Below are 14,123 nucleotides of genomic sequence, written 5' to 3' on the forward strand. Positions count from 1 at the left end.
TTTGTGACTCACGTGATGATTGGTTAAATATATTAAAATCTTCGGATGTAAAATTTATTTAAATTTTCAGTGTTAACTTTATTGAGTTTAGTCTTGTAGCTTCTGAAACACAGTTCTTGCCTGACAAAATTAATTATACAAATCTATTTTTTTCACTAACCGTTCATTTTTATTAAACATATTGTTGTCGTGAATTATAAGTTTTAAAATGTAATTCCCTTAATTAATTGTGTATTTATTTATTTAATGACGTATTTGTGCACTGTTTGGCTCCGCCGAGTTCAAACATCGTATACGTAATAAATTATTAATCTTCAATATTAATATTTTATTATTGATTCTTTTATAGTATTAATATTCTGTTTACATTTTTCCTTTAATTTTTCATTCTGTGTAATTGTTGTGAACATTTTTTTTTTCTTATTTATATGAGGTATATTTTTTTATTTTATTGTAATATAAGAGCTCAGTGTCAAATTTCAAAGTTTATATTACAGGCCAAAGTTGTTTAAATTATGATTAAAATTAAAAAAAACATTTATTGTAATCATAAGGGATGAATAGTCCCTGCCTTTAGAAAACACTGTTAAATCATGTATGATAAATGTTAAAAAGCTATAAATACTTTGTAGTGCTTATTTTGCTTTTACTCAACCGTTCCTTGAGAGTCGTTAAATCTATTTAAATTATTCGTTGTAACTTTTTTATAAAACGTTTATTTGAATAGCACAAATGAAACTATGGATAGTATAAAATGTGCTTTTGAACATTATTTTGGAGAATTTCAATCTTTACAAAAATATTTGAAACATGAATAATATATTTTCTACTGATAATTTATCTGTAAATTAAAAATATCCTTTCAGAAGTAGTCTTTCCTCCTGCGACACAAAGTAATAGTCACTCTCGGAATTGTTTTTTACTGAAGAAACTATATACCGTACTATTTTCTATTAATTTTAATGTTGTTGTATTAATATTCTGTGTTACTTGATTGAATACCTCAACGTTGTGAACAACTTTGATGATTTTCTTGTGAAAGATTTCTCTTGTTAAATCATTAATGAAGGTTATTGGTTTTCTTGAGAAAAGTTTCTCTTGTTGAATCATTAACGAAGTTTGTTGGATTTCTTACGAAAAGTTCCTCTTGTTAAATCATTAATGAAGGTTGTTGGTAGTTTAGCTTCACTGTATCAACATATGTCATCAACGTGGTATCTTGATATAAGAGTAGGCTACTTTATGACAGACTTTAATGATTTATTGTAAGGTGTTCATTTTGGCTGTCAACTTCTTCGAAATACATATTTACTTACATACACACATATTATATATGTTTCAAGGTAGGGGTGCACCACACCACGTGTTGTGTAACATGCTTCGCTGTGGTTGCATGCAAAATTTCTAATCTGTAGCTCATTTTATTTGGCTAAAAGTGTATTCCAAATGTTATATGATTGTATTCAGCTGTTTACAAAATTTATATACTCTTTGATGTCCTTGTTGTTATTACGCCTACCCATAATATCGATGTGGAATATTCGTTAACGCTCAGCCAAATCTGATGGAGTGGCATGCACCATCACCAAACTCAATGTTGCCTAGGTAGAAATGAGGCGTCATGCCAAATTTCTAATGTGTAGGTCAGGTTGTTCTTGAGATATCTTGTGAAATGACAGACAGACACAAATACAAAATTCAGCTCCTCTAGTGAAAAGCTTCGCTAACGTTCAGCCAATAAGGGTGTAGATTAGAAGGTTGTAGTTGCTTCCAATCTCGTGGCATATTGTTGGCAATCTTATTGTTTTCTGTTGCTATTTCGCTCGTAAATTGTCGAGAGAAACCGATAATTACTTACTTTAAATTGTCACAATAATGTGTCCAAATATTTTACGAACAATACGAACACATTTGTGGTAAGTTATTTGTGTTTGTGCCGCAGTCTCTATTGTCTCTATTTCTATGAAAAACAGACGGCATAGAATTAATTCAGCGGTACACTTCTAAGAATGTCAAACCGCCATTATATCCCCAGAGAATTGTACTTTGGCACTCTGCCACGGAGCCGTGTAGCGCCACTTTACTGGAAAATTGCCGACAGTCTACCTGCTTGTCTGTGACTCTGCATGCACTGTTCATCGAATTTACTTTATTGCCAAATTGTCACTTACAGACAAAATATAGTTGAGGACAGCACTGAAATTCTTATGGGCGTCGTGTGGTTTATTAATTCAACTCTTTAACACGTTCACTGTTAAATACAATACAGTTAGAATGCTGAATTTGGCTTCAGTTCACCTTTATTTTATTGCAGCGTTTGGTATCTGACGCTGTCTCAGACTTGACTCCTGGAATCTGGAGTCATGTTCGTCTGAAGAGACCCAAAGAAAGAAGCTCAAAACGAAATGCTATACAGTTAAATACAATGGGACCAACTAGCGTCAATATGAGGTCGTTCTGTAAGGCGACTGCCGCAGTGTTAAAGTTATACAGGGTGTATATTATGTCTGGAAACACCCAAATATATCCTTTAATAATTTAAATATAAATTTGAAACCTCTTACAATCGTGATAGAGAATTGGGCATCTACTTTTTGGAACAATGTTTTGTTATGTCACACCAACGGGGGACGTCCTGCCGAGGGTATCGTGAATATTCTTAATGGAAGCCTATACCTTGTGATACATAATTTTAAAGGTAATAGCTTACTGAATTGAATGCCACAAACCGCATCTCAAGGGAATTATTCTATCAGAAAATAGAGCATTTTAAGTATTGAAAATTTACTGATGTTCAACAATGTAATTTTAACATGGTTCTTGCCACAAAATGTGTTACACTAATTTTTTAGCATTTTTTTAAATGTTCAATTAAATAAAACAAAAATTTCATTTTAAGCTGGTTCTATTAGCACAAATTTGCCAGTTTTTTATTACAGTACAATTATGGAAATACTTATGTTATTGATTTCTTATTTCAAATAAAAAATAATGTATGCTGTTAGAAAAGTCTTACAACAAACGTTTTACCTGCATTTGGTGTGTCAAAGCAATTGTTCGAACTGTGTTCCTTCTACGGTTTGACAATGAGCCAATCTTGTGTAAAATGATTCGACAGAGTTGCCTAACATTTCTTCAGTTATCAAAGCAATCTCCTCTATAATCCTGTTTCTTAGGTCTTCCAAATTATGAGGCTTTCTTCTATAAAACATTGGATTTTAAATGACCCCATAGGGAAATAAATCGATTGGTGACAAATCCGGAGATCTTGGAGGCCATTCGATTTCTCCTCTTCGGCCAATCCATTTATGAGGAAAACCTTAAATCCAAATACTCTCTTACCTGTCTCCCATAATGGGGTGGAGCACCATCCTGCTGAAACCATACATATCAAAAGTATTCTCCTGATGCAATTTGTAATAGCTGGGATTTTTTTCATTTTGGAGCATATTGTAGTAAAGTTCGGCATTTAAATTTCCATTGATGAAAAAGGGTCCAACAATTTTGTTACCTAAAATTCCACACCATACGTTCAGTTTTTGTGGTTGCTGTGAAATGGGACTCAGTAATCCAATGTGGGTTTTCACTAGCCCAGTAAACGGCAATTGTGCCTGTTAACATTGCCATTTAGGAAAAAAGTTGCCTCATCAGAAAATAGTATGTTGGTCAGTCAGAAATCTCTATTGTCATCACATTTGCGCATCACAAGTTCACAAAACTCAACTCTTCTGTCGTAATCATCCTCACTTAACTGTTGGACTAAATGAACTTTAAATGGTTTGTATTTATTAATTTTCAAAATCTTACTCACAGACATAGGGTGCATATCATGTTGCTGTGCAGCTTTTTCTGAGCGATGTATTGTGGGTCTTCAATAAAATGTTTGCAAAACATCTAGTGCATGTTCTTCATCTGTTGCAGATTGTATCCTACCCGACTTTGGCCGGATTACGTACACTCCCTGTCATTTCAAAACGCTCAATAGTTTTTGATATTGTTGAAACACTTATGGGATTCCTTTCTGGGAAAGTGTCATTAAACAAATTACAAACTTCCCGATAAGATCTTTGACGATCGCCATATCCTCGCATCATCAACAGAGTAATTCGTTCTCTTTCAGACAATTCCATTAAAATGCCAAATAAAAACTGAACTACTGTAATTAGATAACTTGTTGACAGCAATGCTTCAGAGACACTGATTTAACTCGACAGGGAATGATATGACCTTTGTCCATTTGTAATTCCCAAAGCTTAGACCTGTCTAGTGAAAGCTCCATGCTCAACAAACTGAAACCTGTAGACCAGATGATTAATAACACAATAATGTTTCTCATAGGCTAATGACCTTTGTCTCTTTAAACCTTCCTGCTGACTGGAAAACACCAAGTACAGATTCATAAGTAATCAGAGAAAGTGACTCATAAGTTTTATTCATTGTAATAAAAAACTGGTAAATTTGTACTAATGAAACCAGCTTAAAAATAAATTGTTTATTTTATTTTAATTGAACATTTAAAAAATGCTAAAAAATTAGTGTAACACATTTTGTGGCAAGAACCATGTTAAAATTACATTGTTGAAACATCAGTAAATTTTCAATACTAAAAATGCTCTATTTTTCTGATAGAATAATTCCTTTGAGATGCGGTTTGTGGCATTCAATTCAGTAAGCTATTACCTTTAAAATTATGTATCACAAGGTATAGGCTTCCATTAAGAATATTCACGATACCCTCGGCAGGACGTCCCCCGTTGGTGTGACATAACAAAACATTGTTCCAAAAAGTAGATGCCCAATCTCTATCGCATATTGTAAGAGGTTTCAAATTTATATTTAAATTATTAAAGGATATATTTGTGTGTTTCCAGACATAATATACACCCTGTACTATATCTTTATACATATATCTTTTACGTATGGTTTTTTGACGTTTTTTTATAAATAAGAAATACTCCCCTTCCTGAAACTATAAAGATTGAATTTTGAAATGTATGCAGGCATGGCGTGTAGGCCACCATTAATTTTAGCGCTACTTATACAGCATGTCAGGATGGCCGAGCGGTCTAAGGCGCCAGACTCAAGTGCAAACTTACTAGGCTCAGCCTGGTCGAGCGTTCTGGTCCTCGTCTGAGGGCGTGGGTTCAAATCCCACTTCTGACACATACTTTTTGCCTGACAAAACAAGAATTATATTACTTTCATCAACTTTTCTTCTCACTGAGTATAAACTTAGTAATACATTTTTTTTCTTACAAATTAAATCCCAGCTCAATTGCTTAACTATTTAAATTTATCGTTATATTTTACCATTAATAATACTCTTAAATTAATATTTCTCTTACATCAAATATATTAATACATTTGCTATATATCTTATAATTTTTATGTTTAATTTTATGATTATTTAGCTTTTTTATATAGAGTATTTAGCTTATTGCAATATAACGGCTTGATATTTTCTGATATATTTATTTTGTAATCATCTGCAAAAATAATAGCAGAGAAAATATAAATGTTCAACAATTTTGTTGCTCACTAGTGTCTGTGTTTTCATGAGTGGTATTACCAAATATATAGTCTCTGTGTTTTCATGAGTGGTATTACCAAATATATTAAACTACATTTATGGTGAAATAACATAATAAGATTGCGTTATGAAGACACGAGATTTGTGAACATTTTAAATCTTTGTTATATAATTGTCGTGGTCACATATTGTAATATTCAGAATAAAAGTTAAGTAATTTCGTTCGTCGAAACTTTTCAAATAACAAATATTCAGTAGAATGAAAGCTTCGAGAATATTCAATAAAATACTCGGAAATAGTTTTAAGTATATTTTACTTATTCTTTTTTTCTAAAATGGAAAGGGTAGAAACAAATTCATATTTAATTAAATACCAACCCCATATTGTAACCTAGCACATTAAACAACGTTAAAAACACAATCATGGATAAATGCTATTTACAAAAATGTTTATTTTTTATATACACATTTATAGTACATATTTCTATAGTATATTTTAGTAAACTTTTAGTTTTATTTAAACATACCACACTCGTAACTAATGATATTTTAAACTAGTTAATTATGTAAATAATTGATATACCATTTAAATTCAGTTGAAAATATAATACATGGCCTTCCTGGAGTGTGTTCTCCTTATTTTAATATCAAAATACGAAATATTATATTTTCAATCCCACTTTTTTGGAGACACTATAAAACCTTTTTGTAAGTGATTTTGGATTTAGTTTCTCCATAACCAAACTTGGTTTAGTTTGTTGGGTTGATCCGATTATATCCAGTATAATATTGTTAATATTAACAAGAAATACTGTTGTGTTTGTAAACAAAAGTATAAATCTCCAAATTTTATCTGACTCATTTTGTAAATTGTCAATTAAGATAATTAATAAAGGTGGTTTTGTATTGTTGCTCTCTTATATGATGGGTCACAAGATAGGCGCTTTCATTTTTGAATTTTGTGATGTCCCCCCTCATTTTACTCTCACAATGGAAAGTGAAAAAAAAACAGCTCAAAATGTGATAACAAAACTTAACAAATAATAGCTCTTTCTAGTGAAGGAAGGCCACAGTGCTTTAATATTCACACTGTATTGGTATGAAATATTATGTCTGTGATAATTGAGCATTGAGTATCTAGATATTTACGATACTGGTTCACAAATCATTCTATGCGATACGGTTTCAGAGCCTCAATGTCTCCCGAACTTCTTAGTTGTCAGATTTCAAAGTGCTAAATACTTAAATCTTTAGATCTGTCTGATTGTCGCTATTGATAATAACTGTCTGGTTGATAATCTGTATCAATCAAACCATTATCACATGAAGGAAACAGGATTTTTCCGGACATTTGCCATTGTTCAGTGAAACAAGAAATCAGTAACACTACATTTCGAGATCTGCAATCTGATCTCTTCTTTAGGTAAAGAACTAACCTAATACATCATTACAAACTAGGTTAAAATAAACAAATCTTACCAAAGCGTGTTTTGTATAGTTTTTTATTAAGTGCATGTTTATAGAGTTAGTGAAGTTGACAAACAACATGTAGGTTGTGATTCCTGACTTAGGCGTGCCACAACGCTTTGGTAAGATTTGTTTATTTTAACCTAGTTTGTAATGATGTATTAGGTTAGTTCTTTACCTGAAGAAGAGATCAGATTGCAGATCTCGAAACGTAGTGTTACTGATTTCTTGTTTCACTGAACGATGGCAAATGTCCGGAAAACTCCTGTTTCCTTCACAATCCTTCCATCGTCAAAAATAACCTTCAAACAAAGCATTATCACATATTCCATCAATACTTCCATCAGTCCTCTTTGATAAATATTTACTGACGTTGGAACCTCCGAATATAAAAGGAGGTGCTTTGAAAATAGCAAGTAACATTCTCAATCGCATATTCTATATTTCTGCAATCTTCTAATTACACTAAGAACCGCAATAATGAAATAGTAATGCATACTGACAAGTGAAATACTATAATGAAGATTGAATATAATTAAACGATCTAACAGACTATTGCTCTCTTAAAATAGGCTACTAATGGACTAATGCAATCCTAGCAAAATGTGAAGGAAACCGGATTTTTTCCGGAAATTTGCCACCGTTCAGTGAAACAAGAAAACCTAGTTTTTAACTTAGTTTGTAATTATGTGTTAGGTTTGTTATTTACCTGAAGAAGAGATCAGAATGCAGATCTCGAAACGTAGTGTTACTGATTTTGTGTTTCACTGAACGACGGAAATGTCCGGAAAATCCTGTTTCCTTCACAATATTTCCATCGTGAAAAATAAACTTCAAACAAAGAGTTAGCAAAATATTTGTCATCCCAATTTCTTCAATATATATATACTACTTTCAAGACTTTATAAGAAATACAGCCAAATTAATTGATAATGGCTCGTATAGAACTGAAATATTATTTATGTAAAGCATATTTTCTATGAGTTCAGTTCCGAGATGTGCGTTAAAGCAATCGTCTGCGTTTTTTTGTAGTTTCCCTTATCATCCTGTATTTTTTAATTTTCTCTGTAGAGCTGAAAGACTAACACTGTTCTTTTTTTCAGGTGAGTGACGGAAACGGAAACAGTTTGTACTTCTTTGGGGGTATGTAATGGAATACAATTTTGCAATTTACAACACTTCCAAATTTGTTTATTGTGTTCACACCGACATAGAATGTGAAATTTAACCACCACTAAGTCCAGGTAATATATTCAAGATCTGATGTATAGACTTTGCAGTTAGATAGTCAATAGATATTAGATTCTGTTCAAGAGTATCATTTATAAGTTTGCCTGTTGCATCACGAATGCAGATCACGCGGGTTGACGCCAGCAGGCCAGCTGCACGGTGCGACGCATTGACGTAACCTGCAACGTGGTGGAATTCCACCGCAGTTGAACCGTTGGTAGGATAATGACCCGGTATTTACTTGGGAGACAGCCACCCTCCCGCCTCACCCCGTGACTTAAGTTCATCTCCTTATCGATTCCAGGACCGCCCTGCCGCGTGGAAGCTCTCTCGGTAGGTACTTTCGCTCAAAGGACTGGCATTTCTTTGTGGCATCAAAATTTCAGATCTTTTCCATCGAAGTTTCTATTACTACAGTACCAAGAATTATTAATAGGATTTTATAAATTGAAAAGCCAATACAATAATAACTATAATAGTAACTAGAGCGCAGACCGCTATTTCTTCGCTGTACCTCCGCCATCACGTTTTGATCTGCAAGTTACTGTTCTCTTAATTCCGGTTTGAGTGGTCTAGAGTCCGGAAGGAATCAGGGATCAGTCCAAATGTTAACACTCAGAGATGTTCAATATAGCCAACTACACAAACGGAACCGACGGGTAAAGCTGTATGTAAATGGTAAAGAAAATGCGTAGTATCAAGGGTTATTTGTACCCAAAATACTTCAAATTTGAATTTACTCGGTTACCGCACCTGGGATGGACCACCTAATACCGCGTAATCCCTGCATATTATATAACTGGTTGCCTCGAGGAGTGCTAGTAGTAATTTCCCAAGAATGTGATTAAATCTCCAAACTTTCAAAGAAAATTTCCCCTGTGGCATGCATGATCAGATCCCGCACCAGGTGAACTTACATGACGAGAAGGTGAGGTTGCCTACCTTATAATTATAGTTGTCTACTTTTAAGGCAGGAAACTCATTGCACATAGTTTGAAGTAATAGAGAGTAGATAACCGAGTTATGAAAGATTTCATATGGGAGGATGCAAGATCTGGGGAATCTTAAGTTTAAAGTATCTTAAGTCAAATTAATCTAAGAACATAGTTGTTTTTATTCTGGAGAACCCATGTTCAAGAAAATCTGTGGTCTGTAGGATAAAAACTCAAGAGAATAAGATAATAATAGATCTGTAGTATACAAACTCTGGTGTATCCAGGATCTAACGGATCCTAGGTCGAGAGTATCTAAAGTTTGGACGGAAAAGGTGTGAAGTTCCATGGCCTGGAGGGTCAAATCTTTAGAGGAGTAACCAAAGTGTAAAATATCCATTAGATTAGAGGATTCAGTATCTAAAAGACTTTGGGGGAATATAAATAGAGAGATAGCTTGGAGGATTAAAAAGTTAACTTTCCAAAGTTTGAAGAATTAAAATTAACTTCTAAATTATCCCTTAATTCCTATAGCCAGTTACCTAGCTTGATTCTTGCGCATAACGTTTGTTTTTTTTCTCTTATTTTCTGCTTAAAAAGTCAATTTATTCGTTGGGGCGTTTTAATTTTACTAATGTTTCTTGTATTCATCTAATCGAGTAATAAATGCATGTTTTAATTCATTACGAAGTGACTGCAGATTCGGTATTGAACTTCACGACAACAATGTCTCATAAAGACTATAAGAAAATTTGAAGAATCATAACATGTTGTTAAATGAGATAAAAATAACTTCATCTCATTTAACATCTCATTTCATCATTTGTTGTAGGCTACATGCATTTTTAACGTTTAAATAAACATTATTAGTAGGTAAATTTACATAAAATAATCCTCTCTGAGGTATTTCAACACAGTACTAATGAAAAGATAATTTTTTTCTCTAGTTATATATTTTTAGTTTGATATACGAGTACAGAATCGGCTGAACTGGTGACCATCTTGATTTTAGCCGCATTGGAACAATGTTAAACCTCTTCATTCACTTTTAAGAACTTATTTTTGTTGTAAAGTATGGAAGATGTCTCCTTTTATATGTTTACTTTAATGCGCGTTTTTTCGGTTTTTTTTTTCAGAAAAAAATCAACCTTTTTTGAAATTCATAATTTAAATACTAAAGAAGTAAAAAATTTACACGATATAAATAACGAACTTTTGGATGCATATTACTGAGCTCGGCAAAATTACACATTTCCCACAACGCTATGATAATAGCTTAAAACTGCATGAGGTTTACCATTGTTCTTATGGGGAAAAACGTATGCTCTGTTCTGTAAATGCACGTAAATATCAATTATATTATCGTCAGAAAACTATATAAAGACTGAAAGTCGTATATTGCGTTGACGCGGACAACATGTGTATTTACGTGCGTTTGTTTTAAGTGTTTCCAGCTAAAAAATGTAATCTGAAAAAATTATTGTTTCTTATTTTTAACCCTTTTGATACCCTTTCACTTCGACCACCACCAAACCTATGGTGGCTGACGATCGTTTTATATCTTAGGAGATTTCAGGGAAAAACGAGACGGTTTGCTCTTACAATGTAAATTTGGTTTTTGGTTCCTATACTAAGTACAGAGTTACAGGACTATTTAAGATTCAACGTTGTTTATTTATTTTTAAGCCAAAAACATTCTATATTAGTTTGAAATTTTACTTACGGAGACCCCTTTAAACCCCCAGGTGAATACGCCCCTGCTCCTAATCCTTGGCATCCTCTCTTTGTTTGCACTCTGAGTGCAGCGCCGCGCCCTGTAAGTAAGCCGGACGTCACGACGAGGACGTGTTGAAATGACATTTCTTGCACAGTATCCGCTACGTACATCCACTGTTATGCGTCGCGTGTAGCATCACTGCGCCTGTATTGCTTAGTGCTATTTTGTGTGTGCTTCTCTCGACTTGTGTGCTGGGTTCCGGCTATACTTAATCTTTTGGCGAGTATTTCTGTTGTCAAGTATAACGTAAGCGGTTATCCTCAACGTTGTCTTAGACTTTTACAACTGAAGACGGTGACAGATACCCGTTGACGAAACGTAGCAGTTCGGTTTTATATACAATAACAAAAGCATTTGTCTGAAATTCTGTACCATTTCCTTTGTAATTTATTAAACAACCGTACAAATCACATCCATGAGCTCTATATTTCAACCCATGGTGGCAATTTTAAACGGGCCACTGTTGTGATCTTGGAAATTATAAACCTGACACTAAACCTAAAATGGCGAATTGTTTTTAGAAACATTGAAAATACGTATTCCACACTTTTAAAAACTGCCTCTATTTTCCAATATAGCGATAAATTTTGTTTTTACTCATAGAACGAGTATTTTTTACACTTTTTGATTTTGGACACTTTTTAATATTTCTGCAACGGAGATATGAGAGCTCAAGAGTGGTGACAATTCTCATGTAGTTTAACATTCAGAAAACACCTTCTCTTATAATACTGCACAAATAACATGTTTTTTTTTTAATAAGTTGTTTCATAAAGTGTTTTTGTTTCGTTATGTTATAAAAGAGATCGGAAGAAACAGCAGCCGCACAGTTCAAACACAGTTATTGTTTCAGTAGACAGTATTAATATGTTGAGTTATTATGTGATAAAAACTTATTAAAATGTGTATACATTTTGATTTTGTTTTCCGTTTGATAAAATCCGTTGTTCACCAAACTGAGCAAAATTGTCTTTAGGTGCTTAATCTACCTACTTAACCTCCATAAAACACAACTGCTTGTATATTTCTATAATTTAAACTTTAACTAATTATTCGTTTTTAAGATGTTTTTTAAATGGTAAATAGAAAAGGAGATTTATTCCCCCTAAGCATGTTTTCGTTTGTTCACAGTGTATGAATAGAAATTGACGCTCTATTCTACAAGCGTTTTATTACTTTAATCCTTTACAGTTACCAAACAGTAAAAACACAACATGTTCGAAAACACGTTTACAAAATATATCTTAAAACCAATAGAACATTCTAAATTCAAAGTGTCAGTTTTTCAGTTCAAAAAATTAAAATATATGTCTATTCGAAAAGATATTTTAAAAAGATCAATGTTAAACTCCAAGAACGTTTCTAGTGTATGTTGAGTGTGAAGAATAAAAAGTTATTACAATTACGTTATCACAGAATAAAAAACAAAGTTGACCGCCATATTTGAAAATTAAGGAAATATGGAATACGTTTTTTTTTAATCTCTAAAAACAAGGAAAGATGCCATATTTATAGTTTCCAAGACCACAATGTTGGCCCATTTAAAAAGGCCACCCTTTATATTGGCTTTGACACCACTGAGCGGCAAGGTTACGTTTTTGTTTCATTACATACATGCATTATAATTACGTGTACATGCAGTACAGTTATGAAGTTCTTAGGAATTCCACTAAAGAATGCAGAAAGGAGAAGCAAAGGGCTATTTAAATAAAACTGAAGTTTATAATCCCGCCGCCGCCTCCCGGACGCTTCACTATGTCAACAAACGTTCATAACCGCAAGTTAGGCGCGATTTGGGCGCTAGCCAGTCTTTTTACTGATGTGGTCATTTTGTTGGTTTGGTCTTGCCAAATGAGCCTTAAGCAAGTCAACCTTTTCCATTGTTCCTGGCTATCGTATTTTACACATACTTGTGGGTAAACTAAACCGGGCTATGTACAAATCCCCTAATTTAGTCACAAGTTCTTAAAATGGTAATTTGTTGGTTTGACTGTTCCAAAGGGAGAGGATAAATTCGCCCAATATTTATTCAATATTCTATAGCCGTATATAGATTAAGTAGCTACGGAATAAAACAAACTCATTACAATTAAGGACTCGAGTCTAGTCATTCCTCAAATCATAAAATTAATCAAACGTTGATTCCCCCCCCACCATATAATATTTCCAAAATAAAGTTATCGAATCGAAACGAAAATGATGATCTGGTGGTTGAAGCAAATATACTTGGAGATGAAAGCTTGAGTGTGCAAAGAACAGTGGTATCCACATTGAGGATTGTCTTATTGATCAAATGAAGGTTGGAGTAGAAGAGGGTGGCATGTGGGAACAGACTACACCACAGTCTAATGCCACGGGATCGGAAACTACTGCTAACTTCCAATGAACACGCTCATTGGCTAAGCGTTAGCGAAGCCTATCACTTGAAGAGCTGAAAAAGAGTATTTCTGTTTGTCTACCTGTGCACACGATATCTTGAGAACGGAATGACTTAGACTTGAAATTTTGCACGATGCTTAATTTCTATATAGGCAACATCGGATTGGATCGTATGTCACTTCATGGGATTTAGCTGGACACTAGCGAAACTTTTTACATTAGTTTATGGGTAACCGTGATTGCAAAGAGGTATTGCTGAATAAATCAAATTGTAATGCAACTGAGTATAATCATGCGCCATGTTAATATGTGACACAGTATCACGCGTGGTCTAACTATCAGCAAGAACGTAGCCAAGAAAAAATTGTGGGGGGGTGGGGTTCAGACAACTGATATTTTCCCGTAGTGGGCAGAGAGTAAGGCCTCATTTTGTTCCTTAAAAAGTTCTTGACCCGTTTCTTTGTTGAGAACGATCTTTCAGCAGTGCATTGCAGTAATATTGAATTATTTAAATAATAATAATTGTTTACTAAAAAAGTAACTGAAACTTATCAAAATTTGTGGGGGTTCAGATCCCTTGGACCCTCCCTCTTGGACGTCCTTGACTATCAGTAAGATATCTCGAGAAAGGTTTCATCTATAGACATCAAATTTTGCATGAAACTTCATTTATACGTCGAGAACAATGAATTCTATAATGGTGCATTTCCATTGAGTATACCACTCAGTAGGCTAGCACAATACCTTGTTTGGCTGCCGCAAGGATCGAATTTTTTATTTATTACGGTGTACCTGTCCAAAGAACATC

General features: G+C 33.7%; 1 protein-coding gene and 1 non-coding gene across 8 annotated transcripts in view; both read left to right on the forward strand.

The window, feature by feature from the left end:
* Positions 1 to 14,123, forward strand: part of LOC124367579 (transmembrane protein 132E) — a 482,196-nt gene that overhangs the window by 395,529 nt on the left and 72,544 nt on the right. The gene's annotated exons all lie outside the window — the stretch shown is intronic.
* On the forward strand, positions 5,048 to 5,163 carry Trnal-caa. The gene is made up of 2 exons: positions 5,048 to 5,085; positions 5,118 to 5,163. It is a non-coding gene; the product is annotated as a tRNA-Leu (tRNA).

This window comes from Homalodisca vitripennis, chromosome 8 (assembly GCF_021130785.1).
Source record: "Homalodisca vitripennis isolate AUS2020 chromosome 8, UT_GWSS_2.1, whole genome shotgun sequence".
NCBI lineage: Eukaryota > Metazoa > Arthropoda > Insecta > Hemiptera > Cicadellidae > Homalodisca > Homalodisca vitripennis.